A 15,953-nucleotide genomic window follows, 5' to 3' on the forward strand; every position below is an offset into this window, starting at 1 on the left:
CTATACCTCTCCTCTCCTGATCTCTCTCCCTCCCTCCTCTCTAGGGTGTCCGCCTGCCTCTCTGCCATCTCCTCCTGGATGTCCTCTCGATTCCTCAAACTTAACCTTGCCAAAACTGAGCTCATAGTTTTTCCTCCCTCTCATACCCCATCCCCTTCTGACCTCTCCATCACTGTCGACAACACCTCTATCTCCCCTGTCCCCCAACTTCGCTGCCTTGGTGTCATCCTCGACTCCTCTCTCTCCTTTGGCCCCCACATCCTCTCTCTTGCTAAATCCTGCCGCTTCCAGCTGCGCAACATCGCTCGCATCCGGCCCTTCCTCTCCCAAGATGCCACCAAATGCCTTATCCACTCTCTGATCATCTCCCGCCTGGACTACTGCAACCTCCTCCTCACTGGCCTCCCCCACTCTCATCTCGATCCCCTTCGATCCGTCCTTAACGCTGCAGCTAGGCTTATTTTCCTCTCTCGCCGCTCCTCTTTTGTCTCCCCCCTCTACCTAGCCCTTCACTGGCTCCCATTCCCCTTCAGAATCCTCTTTAAGCTCCTCACACTCACCTACAAGGCCCTCGCCAACTCCACTGCGCCCTACATCTCCACCCTCCTCTCTATTCATGCTCCATCCCGCCCTCTCCGTTCTGCCTCTGACCGTCGCCTCTCTTCCCCCCTTATAACCTCCTCCCACGCGCGTATCCAAGACTTCGCCCGCGCTGCCCCCCTCCACTGGAACAAGCTCCCTCCCTCCATCAGAACTTCCCCTAATCTATCCAGCTTCAAACGGGCCCTAAAAACCCACCTTTTTCTTAAAGCCTTTCTGTCTCCCACTTAACTTCCTACCTTATCTTCTGCCTCTGTCCCCCTACTCTCCCTCTCTCCCCTGCGTCTCTCTGTCTGTCCACCCCTCCCCTTAGATTGTACGCTCCTCTGAGCAGGGCCATCTCTCCTCCTGTTTCCACCACTTCTAACTCTGCTCTCCAGCTACTTAGCCCTCCTCCTCAAAGGTCCTCCACCCCACATCCACTTTCGCTCCCTCCTCCCCCCTGGGGGTCTCCCTGTCTTCCACGCCCCCCTTCTTGGGCCCCGTCATTTTCGGATCCTCCCTCCCCCTTCCCCGCCCTCTCTAGCTGTGCATTGAGCGTACTGAGTAGCTGTGTTTACTGTACTGTGCTGTCTCCCATTGTATTGTGATTTTGTTTGTCTCTGTACGGCGCTGCGGATGCCTTGTAGCGCCTTATAAATAAATATTAATAATAATAATAATTAATTTCTCCATGTAACTATTAGACTCCACTTAGGGTTTGATTACTCTCTGAAATTGATTTCCTGTTTAAACAGGGATTTATTTCAAAATTCTTGTTTTTCTTCCACTTTTCACATATTGCGGATTGCCCGAGAACCATTTTTAAACATTAGTGTTCTTGTATCTTCCCCTTTGGGAATTTGGTACATTTATATCAGTGTACCGTGTGCCAAATAAGGTTACATATTCATAAGAGAGGCATTTCTCCATGTAACTATTAGACTCCACTTAGGGTTCATGTTTATCCCTGCCTGTCTGATTCCTTCCCGTCAGCACCAATTTCCTATAATGTACTCATCCACTAAACTGATTTAAAGGTCTGATCACCTCTGTGTGGATAATGTAGGGTAACCAGATGTGAGACTCTTGTCTGCTTTCTACCTAAATAAATGGATTACCTAATAAAAACTAAACATTCATAATGATAATAACAATAACCTCATAGATGGGTGATGTAAAAGGAAAAGAAACACATGACAGTTAGAACAGGTTATTTATTAATACAGAACCGGGGTCTTTTGGTCGTCTTGGGTTTTCATTTAATTTTGGGACATATTTGGACCGGAAGTCCAGTCACCCTGCAAGAGAACAAATACTTTGACTTAGACATGGCAGAACAAGATGAAAGATTGGTTATATATCACAGTGTTTTATGTACTGAGGGAACTTTGCTCATTGTATATACTTAGTAAAGGTAAACAAGACTTCTGACTTTTTCTCTGGGCTATCTGACCACTGGGGCAATGTTGTTCTGTAGTTTATGGAAAAGTTTCCATGTTTCACTGGTAATAATAAGCTGTGTCACGTCTATCTCTTATATTAATGAGTAATCATTTAAGACTGCGCCATATAAATAAATATAATAATATTAAACATTTAAAAAATAATTCTTCAATTGTGCCCTATTCTTTCCATTACTCTCACCGTAGCTCATCACACTTCGGTTGCCACACTTGGCGTTTCGCGTAACTCTCTGTCTTTACCGCCTGGATTTTAGCTGCTTGTTCTTTTACCCCTTTTTCTCGCTGGACCCTGGCATGGAAAAATAAGACAGAACAATTAGATGACCTGCACCCAAACATCAATACTCTGTCACACCTGCTGTTATCTGGTTTAGAAAAGATCCTATTGTCCTTACCTTAAAATCCTTCCAATATCTGCCCGGATATTTTTATACTCTTGGGCAAATTGTTCATGTTTTTGTTTCATTTTGATATCCTGAAGTTTGGCTTCTTTTTTCTTCGTATCTCTCTCCCTCATTATGTACAGTATTTCCATTTTTTCATAGTCTTTTTTTATTTGGAGAGCATCCTGGAATATAAGAGGCATCAACCAACAGGTAGTGTCAGTTCTTTAGACAAACACATAATAGTTTTCTAAACTCACAACTACTAAATGCATCATGCTGGAGAAAAGAACCCTCTACTGGGACTACCAGATACATCTGTCATTTTAAAGCATGTTTGGTTTCTCTTCAAGATATGTAGTGGATGGCAGAATAGACCTTTATATGAGAAATATATAATGTAACCACAGACCATTCCCTCTTACAAGACTTCTCTGATGCTGCACCTGTCCTCTGGAATTCTCTCCCTTTTTTTCACAAGTTTCAAAATGTTTACACTTCCCTTTGGGGAACTCCCATATCGCCTAGCTGATCCGTTCTCTGCCCATCCCTACCATGCGCCACATAATGTCCCATTCATTTTATGTGTACTATATCCCTTAATCTAGAATATTCTCTGCAGCCACCCCCAAAATACATTTTTCTAGGACAGTCAGTTCACTAAATAGTCATGAGCACTCCCAGTATTACATCCTGGCTCTATCCCTCATCATCATCATCAACATTTATTTATATAGTGCCAGCAAATTCTGTAGTGCTTTTCAACACACTCACACACAACACACAATACACACACACAATACACACACACATAACACACACATGTGTACCTTCTGTATTCCTTGTTTTCTCTTATACTGTAAGCTCTTGTGAGAAGAGCCCTTACATTCTATCTCTCAGCTTCTGTTACCCTGTTTAGTGATGAATGCATGTTCCATCTCTCAACTATTATGCGCTGTGGAACATGCTGACACTTTATAAATAAAATAATAATAAATATATGGGGTTCTGCACCCCTACTGTGAAATATAAGGAATAAGAAGTCACAGAGGGGTTCCTCTGAGAAGTATATGTTACAGTAGTGGGTGCATTATTCCTATTAGTACATGGGTAGTAGTTCTTCACAATGAAAATACCAATGTTAGTATTTTTATTACTATTTCTACTTTGGTGTAAATAACTTTTTAGTTTGATTGTATGAGTTGTGGGGCTGGGTTGAGGGTTAGGGGTGTTTTTGTCTTCAAGGAGAGAAAAGAAAACTGTCAGACAGTTCAGCAGAGCTGTGTGTCAGGTTGCTGCATGAATTGTGGGCAGTGCAAAGTACGGCTTGGGCAGATTTGATGGCTGAATAGATTAGTGAAGCAGAGAAGTAGCAGCTGTTACTTAAACACAGGGGACATCTGTGAAGTAATAACCAAGTGACTCCTGTGCAGGAGAACAAACTTCTGGGATGCATCTTTCAGATCAAATAAAAAGATGTCACCATTGTTAGAGCTCATCAGTGCAGGACAAGATTGTCTGCTCAGCATATGAATCTACAGCGATATCTTATATATGTGGAAATTCTGTCTCAGCACAAGCCTGTGTCACATTCTAAGACCTAGTGGGTAAAGCATGACTCAAAGGGGTCCATGTAAATTACATGTGCAGAAGTCTGTTTTCCTGAATAGGAGTAGCTAATTTGTATGTTGTCTTTTGGGAGTAACTTAAAGACCTTCCTAACTCTTCTTATTGCTTTACTAAAACATCTATTAGAAATGTGTAATGACCACTTGTCCCTTAATGTATAATATAATGTTACAGTATAATCTCTCTTTGCCTTATTATGACAGTGACTCTGTGACAAGTCTCTCTGCAAACATTTGAGAATAGATTCTTACCATGATGGCCTTTTTTTCCCTTTTCATATAGTCTAACCACTTTTCCTCATTTATGAAAGGTGGTATTTTGGCGATCTCTGTCTCCCTGCATATGGGGTAAATAGGTTTTATGTTATACACAGTCATACATATAATTTAAATGACTATACAGGCAGTGAGTACAGCAATAACAAGCACAGGATGTGTAATGTTACAGGGTCAGCAGTGATTTTCCCCCTTCATGCTAAAGCCATACCTTTCAAAATTGCATAATATAAAAACTATCTCGGGCCCATGCCATTTTAATGTGGTTGTGGCCACACCCCTACTCTTCAAGGCCACACCCTTTCTGCATGCCAGGGATCCTTACTCTCCCATGAAGTGTTATTTGTGGGTTGTGGTCTGGTCAGTAAACAGTAAGAGATCATTTATGAAAGTGTAAAAGCGCTGCGCACGGAAGCTGCTATTAGACACAGATATTAATCAGACTCCTCCCTCACTGTGTGCAGCGTAGCCAGCATAAAAACATACATCTTTAGAATAAACAAATAATTGTGAACAGAAGACAGATATAAATATAAAAGATTCTAATTCCTTTTGTAACCCGTCTCCAAGAGTGATGAGATCATGTTATACATTTTTTGTGACACTTTAACATTCTGTATGATTGTAATAAACCAGAGCAAGAATGCATAAGTGTTACACACAATGGTTCCACCCAAAAAATGCCTACATTGACCCCAGCCCCCATCATTTGACTTCACTGTCCTGGCCCTACCCCCAATTATTTACAAATGTGCACTTTTTATGTATCCACTATCATACGGCACTTACATGAGTTCCGGAATCATGTCCTGTGTAATAGGGCCAGGCTTGTAGTGGCGCAGTGGGGCAAGCTTCATGAGGCGCTGCCCCTCCTCAACCAAGATCGGTAGCCCGATTTTTGGGAGTTTCTGATGGGAAAGGAGATAAGCGGCACTTTAATACATTCATCTGGAATTTAGCAAATCAATTACTTATTCCTTGTACTTATTCATTTAGGGAAAGTATTATAGATATATATATTAAGGGAGACTGTTATATGTAGAGACTAATTCTACTCCTCCCACCTGGCAGAACAGTGAGTGTATCATGGTCCTATCACAATGTCAGACCTGTGTATAAATTACTATTAACTGGTATTGCTATGCTTGGCAGAATTAGATAGCTACATTTTAGTGTGAATAATTGGGTGAAAGTTAATTTGGGAGGAATCATGGAAAAAGTTTACTGTTCTTATTATTTGTCCATATAAGGCCCATGAAATAAAACAGTGTATATTCCAAATTTAATGTATTCTCATACCACCTAAAGAAAGCCCTATCTGTTTTGAACCGATAGAACTGTTACTTGTGTAGACTAAGGAATAAAACATGTATAAAACTGTCAGATCAGTAAAATGTAAGAATTGGTCATGAATGGGTCAACACTCGGGATAAGAAGGTAGAAGTACTAAGAGTTTATTACCTACTGATCAAAGCATAGAATAAATAGGATAAAGCAGCAAGATGCGTAACCTATAAGGCGGAGGTAGCGTTATGTAGAAGAACATCTTAAGTGGAGAAATAACATCACTTACCACTACTTGTGACATGTCAACTTCAGGTTGTTAAATTCGACTACTATCTCTCACCTCTCGGTAAAAATATCTCTGACAACTATAAACTGCTTCCTCTCAACACCAGATACAACTTAATCTGATAAAGATTAGCCAGTGATGAGCATGTGATGACTCTGTGATGTCTTAGCATATTGTGATGTCATCAACCCAGGAGTTTGAGAGGCTGATGTTATAACATGGAGCAGTTATTACCAGTATTAGATGAGGGTAGTTGTCCGACAGTATTTTTAACTCTTTTATTTATAAATAAATACCAGTTAAAAATAATTTTAAAAAAACCACCCAAAACATATAAAACGCACAACATTCCCTTCTTAACTTTACCAGGTCATGCATTATATATGGCTCTTATGCTTTATGGGGCTCACGTTGAGTTTAACACAAACCGCATTGTTGGCGTGTAATACACTTTCTTACATCTGAGCATGCGCACAAACCACGCGTTTCTCAACTAATACTTTGTGCTCTTGCGCAGAAGTAAAAATGCGTATTATATGCCAACAACGCAATATGTGATCAGCGTAACCTAAACCTCTTTGTGTACACCAGTGCAAGAATGTGTAAATGGTGGTCGCCCCAAATACCTACAAAATGTGTCTTCCCTGCCTTACCTACCCCATTTTTAACTTACCTACTGCTCAGAGCATAGAATAAATAGGTTAATGAAAGGAGCAAGATACGTAACCTGTAAGGCAGAGGTAACGTTATGTAGAACATATAAAGTAGAGAAATAATATCACTTACCACTACTTGTGACATGTTGACCTCAGGTGTGTAACAATGATCTGCTACTTTTCTCCGCTGGATAAAAGTACTTTAGGGTGTTAAATTCGACTACTATCTCTCACCTCTCGGTAAAAATATCTCTGACAACTATAAACTGCTTCCTCTCAACACCAGATACAACTTAATCTGATAAAGATTAGCCAGTGATGAGCATGTGGTGACTCTGTGATGTCTTAGTATATTGTGATGTCATCAACTCAGGAGATTGAGAGGCTGATGTTATAACATGGGCAATTATCACACATGTGGTTTAACACATAACAACCACTAATATATGAAGCTTGGTCAGTTAGTGATAATTTGACGAGTGGAATTAAATGTTTGATTGGTGGCTGCAGGGCCCAGTACATTTGTGGTTATTACATTATGCTTTAAGCACTAATAAAAATGGGTGTGTTTCCTGTTCCTGTGCCCCAAATTACTAAATTGGTGGTTCCACTAAAAGTGAGTCTCACTTGGGCTAATTTAAACACAGAAATAATTGTTCACTTTGAGTAACAGAACTTTCTTATATTAAAACAGTTAATGAACCATCAAAACATATAATATGCTGCCAAAATAACCCCCATAGAGGGTAAATGCCTAGCAAAAATCAGGTCTGCTGTAGAGAATCATGTTATATCTGATAGCAAAACTATCTGGCCCAAATGCAACTGGACTTGGGCTGTTGGCATCTCTGCCCATCGCCCATCCACCATCCTAACTTTAAAGTTCTTGTTGAGGATAATTCTTCTGGAATCCACCAACTCGGGCCGTACCAGAGTGATGGCTGCCCCAGAGTCCCTAAGTCCTTGGGCTTTTCTGCCATCCACCCTTACAGGTTGCAAGTGCCTGTAAAGATGTCCTCCTGTTGTTTGCCTCAGATCTAAGCCACACCTCATAACAATGGACATTTGAGACAAATGGTAATTACCTTAACTAACACAAGCAAAATGACTTCTCCTGTCCAGTTATTTTCACACAATATGGCAATATTCTTTCTATTTCTAATACATGCAATATTGCAGGTAATTGCAAGGGCAAAATGTATCTAATAACATGAAATAATAATACACATAATTCACCAATGATCTGGTGTATATGCTTGGATTAGACAAGGATTAAAAGCACATTAAACTGTGTGAAATGGGTGATGAATAAAAGTCCTCAGTCCAGTAGCACCCCATGTCCTCACAATTATTATTGTTATTATTATCATTATTATTATCATTATTTTATTTATAAGGCACCACAAAAGGTCTGCAGCACAGTACATGACATACAGAAAGCAGTGATCCATAACACATTACATGAAGAGCAAAATACAAAGACTAGACATTATGAATAAACAAATATACAGCCATTAATGCAGATCAAATTATTTTAAGGGGCAGTGAGTTAGAGTGATGGTAGTGTCCAGTGTGAAGTAGTCCTGAGTTTAGGAAAACAGGGCTAGGGAAGCAGGCCAAGAGGTACAGAGGGTGATGGAATAGTAGAATGAGAACAAAAGGAGGGCCATGCTCTTCAAAGCTTACATTCTAAAGGAAAGGGGGAAACACAACTAGCGTGGTATTGATTGGGGCAGTGGGGGTGAAAACCAAGACAAAGGAGGATAGGCTTGAATGAAGAAATGAGTCTTAAGGGCATGCTTGAAGCCTTTAAGACTAGAGGCTAACCTGATAAGGCATATGAGATTGTTCCACAGCTGGAGAGCAGCTCAGGCATATCAATGAATTAGTGAGGTGGCGGTCATTGGCAGAATGGAGGTGATGGCAAGGAGTGTAGGTAGAAATGATCTTGAAGATTTAGGGGGGGATTCATTGAGAGCTTTGAAAGCGAGGGTGGGGAGTTTAAATTGAATTTTGTAAGCCACAGGGAAGCCAGCATAGCGACTGGCAGAGACAGACAGCAGAGATAGAGTGGCGGGGGAGATAAATAAGGTGGCCAGCAGCATTGATGATATGACATATAAGGTGTGAGTCAGGTAGGCCAGAGAGAAGGAGTTTGCAGTAATGAAGTTGAGAGATAAGTGAGTTAAAAAGAGTTTTGGTGGCTGATTTCAAGACATCGGACTTGAGGTACAGAAAGGAGGGTAGTATTATTAACAGAAAGAGATAGGGGAGAGGGGAAGGAGCCCTGGCAGTGAGGAAGACTATTTGTTCAGTCTTGGAAATATTGAGTTTAAGAAAGCATTGGAATATCCAAGATGGAATTGCAGAGAGACAGCTGGAGACACGAGATGTACTGGAAGGGGAGAGATCAGGGGATGAAAGATAGATTTGGGTGTCATCCATAGAGATAGTACTGAAGGCGAAAGGAGTGGAAGAGGTCACCAAAGAAGGAGGTGTAGAGAGAGAAGACCAGGGTGCCAAGAACAGAATCTTTGTGAACTCCGACAGGTAAGGGAAGAAGGGAGGACTTGGGAGTCATGTGTAGAGATTGAAAAGGAGCAGTTGGTGAAGTAAGAGGAAAACCAGGAGAGGTCAGTTTTACAGAGGCCTATACATTTGAGAGTTTACAAAAGGAGGTCGTGGTCAACGATATGGAAGGCAGCAGAGGGGGTCGAAAAAGATAAGAAGGGAGTAGTGTCCTTTTAGGTTTAGTGGAAAGAAGGTGATTTGTGATCTTAGTGAGGGGAGTTTTGGTGGAGTGGAAGGAGCGATAAATGGATTAGAGTGGGTCAAGAAGTGAGTGTGGAGATAGATAGGAGTTGAGACAGATGTAGAAAAGTTTGGAGGCAAACGGAAGGAGAGCGATAATTAGAGAGAGAGGTATGGTCAAGTGATTTTTTTTTTTTGAGTATAAGGGAGGTGAGAGCATGTTTAAAGGAGGAGGGGAAGGTTCCAGAGGAGAGAGAGAGAGAGAGGTTGAGGAGGTGGGCAAGGTGGGACTAGGCCTCAAGAGAGAGGGAGTGGAGGTGGTGGGAGGGGATGTGTGCATGTGGAGATGGGAGAAGGAGGATGGGTTTGGAAGCGGGGAGGAGGAGATGGAGATAGCGTCCACAGAGGAGGGTGGGAGGGAGGACAAAGTAGGTAGGGAGGGGGGACAGGAAGGGGTAAGAAGGGACTGATGGGAGGAGAAATCATGACATATTGACTCAATTTTGGAGGCGAAGTGGGCGGCAAAGTTGATAGCAGAGAGCAATGATTGAAGTGGGGGGAGGAGTGAGGAGGGAGTTGAGCGTGTCAAAAAGGCAACAGGGGTTGGAGGATTGGGAGGAAATGAGAGCCTTAAAGAAGAATTGTTTTGCAAGTGATAGGGCAGAACTGTAAGAGGTGAGTATGAAGTGAGAGTTGAGCTCAGTGGGTTTAGCAGGTGAATAAAGATTGTAGTTCAGTAGATCCTTGGAAGAGACTTGTGTTTGATGTGTAATTTACACAGATTCAATGCTTTGTATTTTGAGAATAAAAATAGTGGGAGATAGAGCATGAAGCTGAGCTAATGTGCACATATCTATTACTGATTTCTCCATGCCAAAATAAAGCCTAATGCTTAATCAGATTATTTTTACAAAGCCATAGTGGACAGTGGGGCTAAAACTGATCATGTATTTTACCATCATGTTTAGTATATGAAAATGTAATTGTGGGAGTTTAGTTTTCCGTTCATAATGTGAAACGTTTAGAAACTTTATTTTTATTGGCAAACCAATGTGATCATTGTAGTTCATGTGTTTGTCTCTGCTGACTGGTTCAATTATTCAAACATGGACATTTAACTAAATATAAACAAAATGTGATCAACGTTTATCAGACTTGCTGCTGATGGAGAAACCGGCATCAGACTGGAAACAATGGTAAACAATGCTCTGTTCATTGTATTGATGTGAGATTAAATACAGGGACTTGAATGTCAACTCAAACAGTGCTATTTGATTGCAGTACTTGTTTTTATGGTTGCTTGTCATTGATTTTGCTTGGCATAAGGCAGTATAGTTCTGGATTAAATAATACAGTTGAAGTACCTCATCTAATTTTCCCAAATGTGCAATTTAAAATTATTTTTTATCCCTTTCTGAATACCCTTTTGTTCTGCTTTCTCAACAAGAAAAACAGATGTAATATTATTGTGAGATTTTTAAACCTACAAGTGAAAGTAGCAGTCTGTGCATTTTAATACCAGTTTATCAGTATTGTTGTTCTTTGATTTCCCAAGGGTCATAGTAAATAGATCGCCACATAACAGGTTATTGTAGTTAATGTTAATATAGGTCATAGGTTGTTGATGGCTCTGTTTAGTATGTACTTTTGTAGTAGCATTCAAATGCATTTAATACAGGAGCAGCTTTAACTTGTACAGACTTACCATCTTGATTATACATAATAGATCTTGTCACTGTAAAAGATTGTTTGTACTATTTTCTCCTCTCTGGGGATGTGTGGCATATCTCCATTGCTCCGGACGTGGTGTGATTGGCCGTGGGCTGAATGCTTCATCTAGAGTGCCTAATACACTAGAAGTGGCTCTAGAATGAGGAAAATTATGGCAGAGCGCACAGAATTTAGAAGACCTCAGAATGCTAGAATATTTGTCTCTCTACTTTGTGGATTGTGTGGGATCACAGACTCCTACATAAAGAAGGGAGCTTGACCATTGTTTCACTGAAATACATACACTAACAGTTATAGATAGCTGGCTGATTAAAAGGTCTTGTGTCAATGTAAAAGGTCTTTTACATTGTGCCATATCTCCCAAAAGTACATATTTAGATGGGGCAGTCCTGATTTGAGGGCACTGTCTGCATCACTCATATGAGGACTTGTGTCCCATTAGACACAATGTCCTTTCTAAGCCAAACAAACCAGCTGCAGATACGCATGGCACTGAAGGGCTGTTTTTAGGAGGCGGCGAGGACATGGCCTCCCTTCTCCTGAGTGAGGTGGTGCACACTGTGTCCCGAATCCAAAATCATAATTGTTGGGAAGTATGTGGTCAATAAATTAGTGATAGAAATCTTTTTACAATGGTCCTGTAACTTGCACACCGTGGAGGCATCCACTTGTATGGTCTGAATTAGTAAACTCTAGAGACTGTTGTGTGTAAAAATCCCAAGAGATCAGCAGTTTTTGAGGTGCTGAAACAACCCGTCTGGCACCAACAATAATTCCACAGTAAAAGTAAATGAGATCACATTTCCTCTCTAGTCTGGTGTTTGGTCTGAACAACAATTGCAATGTTTGACTATGTCTGCATGCTTTTATGCATTGAGTTTCTGCCACATGACTTGCTGATTTGATATTTGCAGTAACTAGCGGGTGTTCCGTAATACCTAATAAAGTGGACAGTGCATTTGTAATTTATATATATATATATATATATATATATATATATATGTAGGTGTGTGTATATGTGTATATATATATGTGTGTATATATATATATATATATATATATATATATATGTATGTATATCTATGTGTGTATATATATATATATATATATATATATATATATATTATACATAAATATATAATGTCTGTTTCAAGCACTTTCTATATAAAAATAATCATTCATTATGCAACCCCCTGTCACTGTGTGTATTGTGGGGTGCAAAGGGTACACAGTGCACCTCCTTCTCAAGCCCTGGCTAGCTGATGGGCATGGGTGTAAATGGCCAGGAGGTCCCTGCACATGCAGGTGTTTCTTTGTCGTTAGTGGGACACAGGTGATGTCCCTTTGTGGTGACACAAGTGTAATAAAAGTTTGGGCGCCAGACCATCTCTATGACAAACTGAACTCTTTATTTACACTCCTCTTCCTCCAGCACGATAATCATAATGGTGGCAGCAATAAAGAAAAATATATATACAGCTCCTCACTCTCTTCAGCACAGTTCTTAATGAGCAACACAAATATGGTTGCAATTATATCTCATTACTCCTCCTGCACAGTTCTTAATGTTATATAACATACATCACATGTCTTGCAGATCACCCTCCTCTGCAGGGGCACTCACATAGATGCTAACAGACAGGCAGCTTCTTCTCAATGCAGTCCTGACACTCTGTGTAACTCTCAACTGCAGCTCACCCCTCCTCTGCGGGGATGATGTCTCCTGTGGGCTCTGACACTTCACTCTGTGTACTCCCAGCCTCAGGCTCTGACAATACAGCTACTATGACTCTTGTAGCAACCCTTACTCCAGGGTCTCTTCCATGCGAAGTGTCCCCCTCTCTCTTGGGTTCTCTATAGTGACAAGGAGTTCTCCCCCTTATCCAGGGCACACATTCCTTGCCCTGGTGCAGTCACCGCGCTCAGACTTCCAGGCAATGCTGGGGGATTCTGGAGCTTCCACCCCACTCTCCCAGGTCCCCAGCTACATCTCTCCTCTCCTGTGTCTCCTCTCTCACTCCCCCCCCTTCTCACAGCCCCTCCTACTTCTCCCTTAGTCTCACAGGCTGGGCTGGGTTATCACCATGGTAACCAGTTTATTTAACTTTTCATAAACATCTAGCTTGCCCTCTAGATGACCTCTCCTGTATTCACTGAGGTGCCGGTTTTACTAAAACGCCACTAGGGGGGCGTTACAATTGTTTGTAATTGTGTCTTAAGTGGTCAATACCATGACATACCTTTTACCTCTTAACTGTCCCAAATCCATCAGGATAGTCCTAATGTTAGGGAACTATCCTGATCAGCCAGGAGCTTGTCCCAAGATATGCGAGAGCTGGGAACGTATTTCATCTCTTCACACATGCTGTGTGAACCAGTTAGTGGTGCACTCTTTATATAAGGGAAGATGGAAGGGAGATGTAGGTATTTGGAGGGAAGTGCAGGCTATGCCCTTCATGGTGCTGGCTGCGCCTATACACAGCTGACCACACTCACACATCGCTTGCCAAAACACCAATGGGACGCGTCTCACAATAGACCCTTTATGATTTTCAGCCCCAGGCCCATGTGGCTCTTAATCTGGCCCTGCCACCTTTTCAGTTGCTGCCTGAAGGTGTAGAGTAGCTAGACACACCTCAGCATGAAGGTCCTACTTTTGTTCATGAGATACTGTTAAACTAGTAATGAGATACTAGTAAATTAATGGGCTAGATCATTTTCATTAAGTTCACCCTTCAAAATATCTACCTCTACAGTATTAATATGACAGGTCCAATTTAACAGTGTTCACTCCCTCTATTTTACAAAGGCATGCAGCTAAATAATTAATTTAGAAGTAGACATAGAAGAAATAGGAGTTGGTAAGAACATTCTATACGCAAATCGTATTGATGGCGTATGAAAAATGAGCCAATTATAGAATATGAACTAGAGTGGGCAAGGAGGATGGATAAATACTGAACATTTAAATGAATGAACTCAAGAGGGACAAAAAAAAACCTCCCTTCTGAATGTTAAGGAATTTTATTCACGGTACTAGGCAGGTGATGTGATTAGCAGTGATTACACTAAATAAAAGATGAATGCATGTTAAATCCTTGTTCAAAAAAGCATACAAGTAGATTACTAACAAACCAATTATAAGGAAATCACAGGATGTATTCTCCATGAACAGGACAAGAAAATAACTGCTGAGATTTCCTTCATTAAAGCAGCAGGTCATAAAATAAAGGGCAATGGCTACTCATTGGCTGATATTTCTTGCAGGAATAACTATATAATGTGCTTTAAAAATGCTTGTAAAATCAAATGGGGAAGCAGTGATAAGGAAATTAAGCTATATTTAATGGTATCCAGCCTGTGCTTTATGTTCTACAACTCAAGTAATTCCTTATTTTAGACTTTAAGCTACCTTCTCTTTTTCTCAAATTACCTATCTGTATCCCCTCTAGGCTGCAAATCTCCTTTCATAAATCAGACACAAGGGACTGTTATCTATAGTACATTATATGACCCACAGTTAACATTTCCTTAAAGCTGTAACGTAAAACCACACTGACGTGTCATAGTATTGTAAACAACACTTAAGACAATAAATTAAATTGATTTGTTTAAATTTCTATGTGTTTTAGTACATATGTGTGTAAAGAAAGATATTCTATACATTATGCAGCTACTATTAATATTATAAGCTAAATGATGTTACCTTATTATAAAGCCTTGTCTGTATTGTGTGCTATATATAATTGCTAAGGTGAGTTGTCATGTAGTGTTTGCTTTTTTGTCGTCTAAAATAGTCTGTCTAGCTCCAAATTTTTCTGTTTAAAATAATGGAAAATGAAATGTATTATCCTGTATTTGATTACCAGTAATTTAGCAGGAGCAATGTTCAGATAATACTTCACTTACTTCTCTAATCATCCATATATATCACAGCCACCACCACATGGGAACTATTTTCCTTACCTTTCACACTCACAATAGTCTTCTGTTGTGTTAAAGTCAACTTTTGAGTGTTCAGGCTGTTGAAGATGGTACAAACTGCTGCAGCTATCTGTGTCCGGTGGTGTATATTCTGATAGCACAAATCAATACAATGTATAGCTGTTTTAAGTGTGGAATGTTAACAGGTAAAAGGTGGATGTCTACTTTAGCATATTTTGATAACAGGTCAGTTTATTCAATTATCTTAAGTTATTGACTTTGTCTAGCAAATCTGTTAACTCTGTTGCAAGTTTTAGGAATGTCCTGAAAATTGCTCCTTGTCTCTAAGTTTTAAGATTTAATTCTCTATCTTTCTGAAGCGCTGTGTGCACACAGCCTTAAACATGCAACTTTTTGTCTTTTAACTTCAATAGTATTTTTATTATTAATTTTTCAAAAATTACGGGGTACAGAAAGTAGAAAGGAATGGGGGTTAGGGAAAGGACATAAAAATAAAAGGGGGAAGGGTTGAAGGGGTACATAGTGGGGGGGAACACATTAAACAATTCTGCTGTTAAACCATATTGAACACATGAGGTAGGGAACCCAATAGGTTCCCTTCCAGTTTGTGAAAGTTACGCTGGTCGAATGGTCACCAGGGAACTTTTTGTCTTTTAAATATAATTAATTTTCTTCTTTTGCCATTTAATTTCCAACAGGGCAAATGCTCTTTTGATTGGACTTTGTCATCTGCTATTGTTTGATTAAAATATCCTACACGTCTGCTTTAAGATGAAACAGTTGCTGTTTAGCTCTTCCTACCCATCACACTTTCTAGATAAAAGATGGCACATATTATTCATTGGCAAGGCAGATGGCTGTTTCAAGCTAGGCTGTCACTATTCTTGTCGGCAACTGTTGAAGAGTCTGCAATACAATCAGCGTCGGAGAGAGAGGGAGATTAATTTAAGGATTTCTGACTGTGT

The 15,953-nt window shown here is 40.4% G+C and overlaps 1 protein-coding gene across 7 annotated transcripts in view; it reads left to right on the forward strand.

Moving 5' to 3' along the window:
- Nucleotides 1–15,953, forward strand: part of UTRN (utrophin) — a 541,342-nt gene that overhangs the window by 404,647 nt on the left and 120,742 nt on the right. The gene's annotated exons all lie outside the window — the stretch shown is intronic.

The sequence above is a fragment of the Mixophyes fleayi genome, chromosome 3 (genome assembly GCF_038048845.1).
Source record: "Mixophyes fleayi isolate aMixFle1 chromosome 3, aMixFle1.hap1, whole genome shotgun sequence".
NCBI classification, from domain to species: domain Eukaryota; kingdom Metazoa; phylum Chordata; class Amphibia; order Anura; family Limnodynastidae; genus Mixophyes; species Mixophyes fleayi.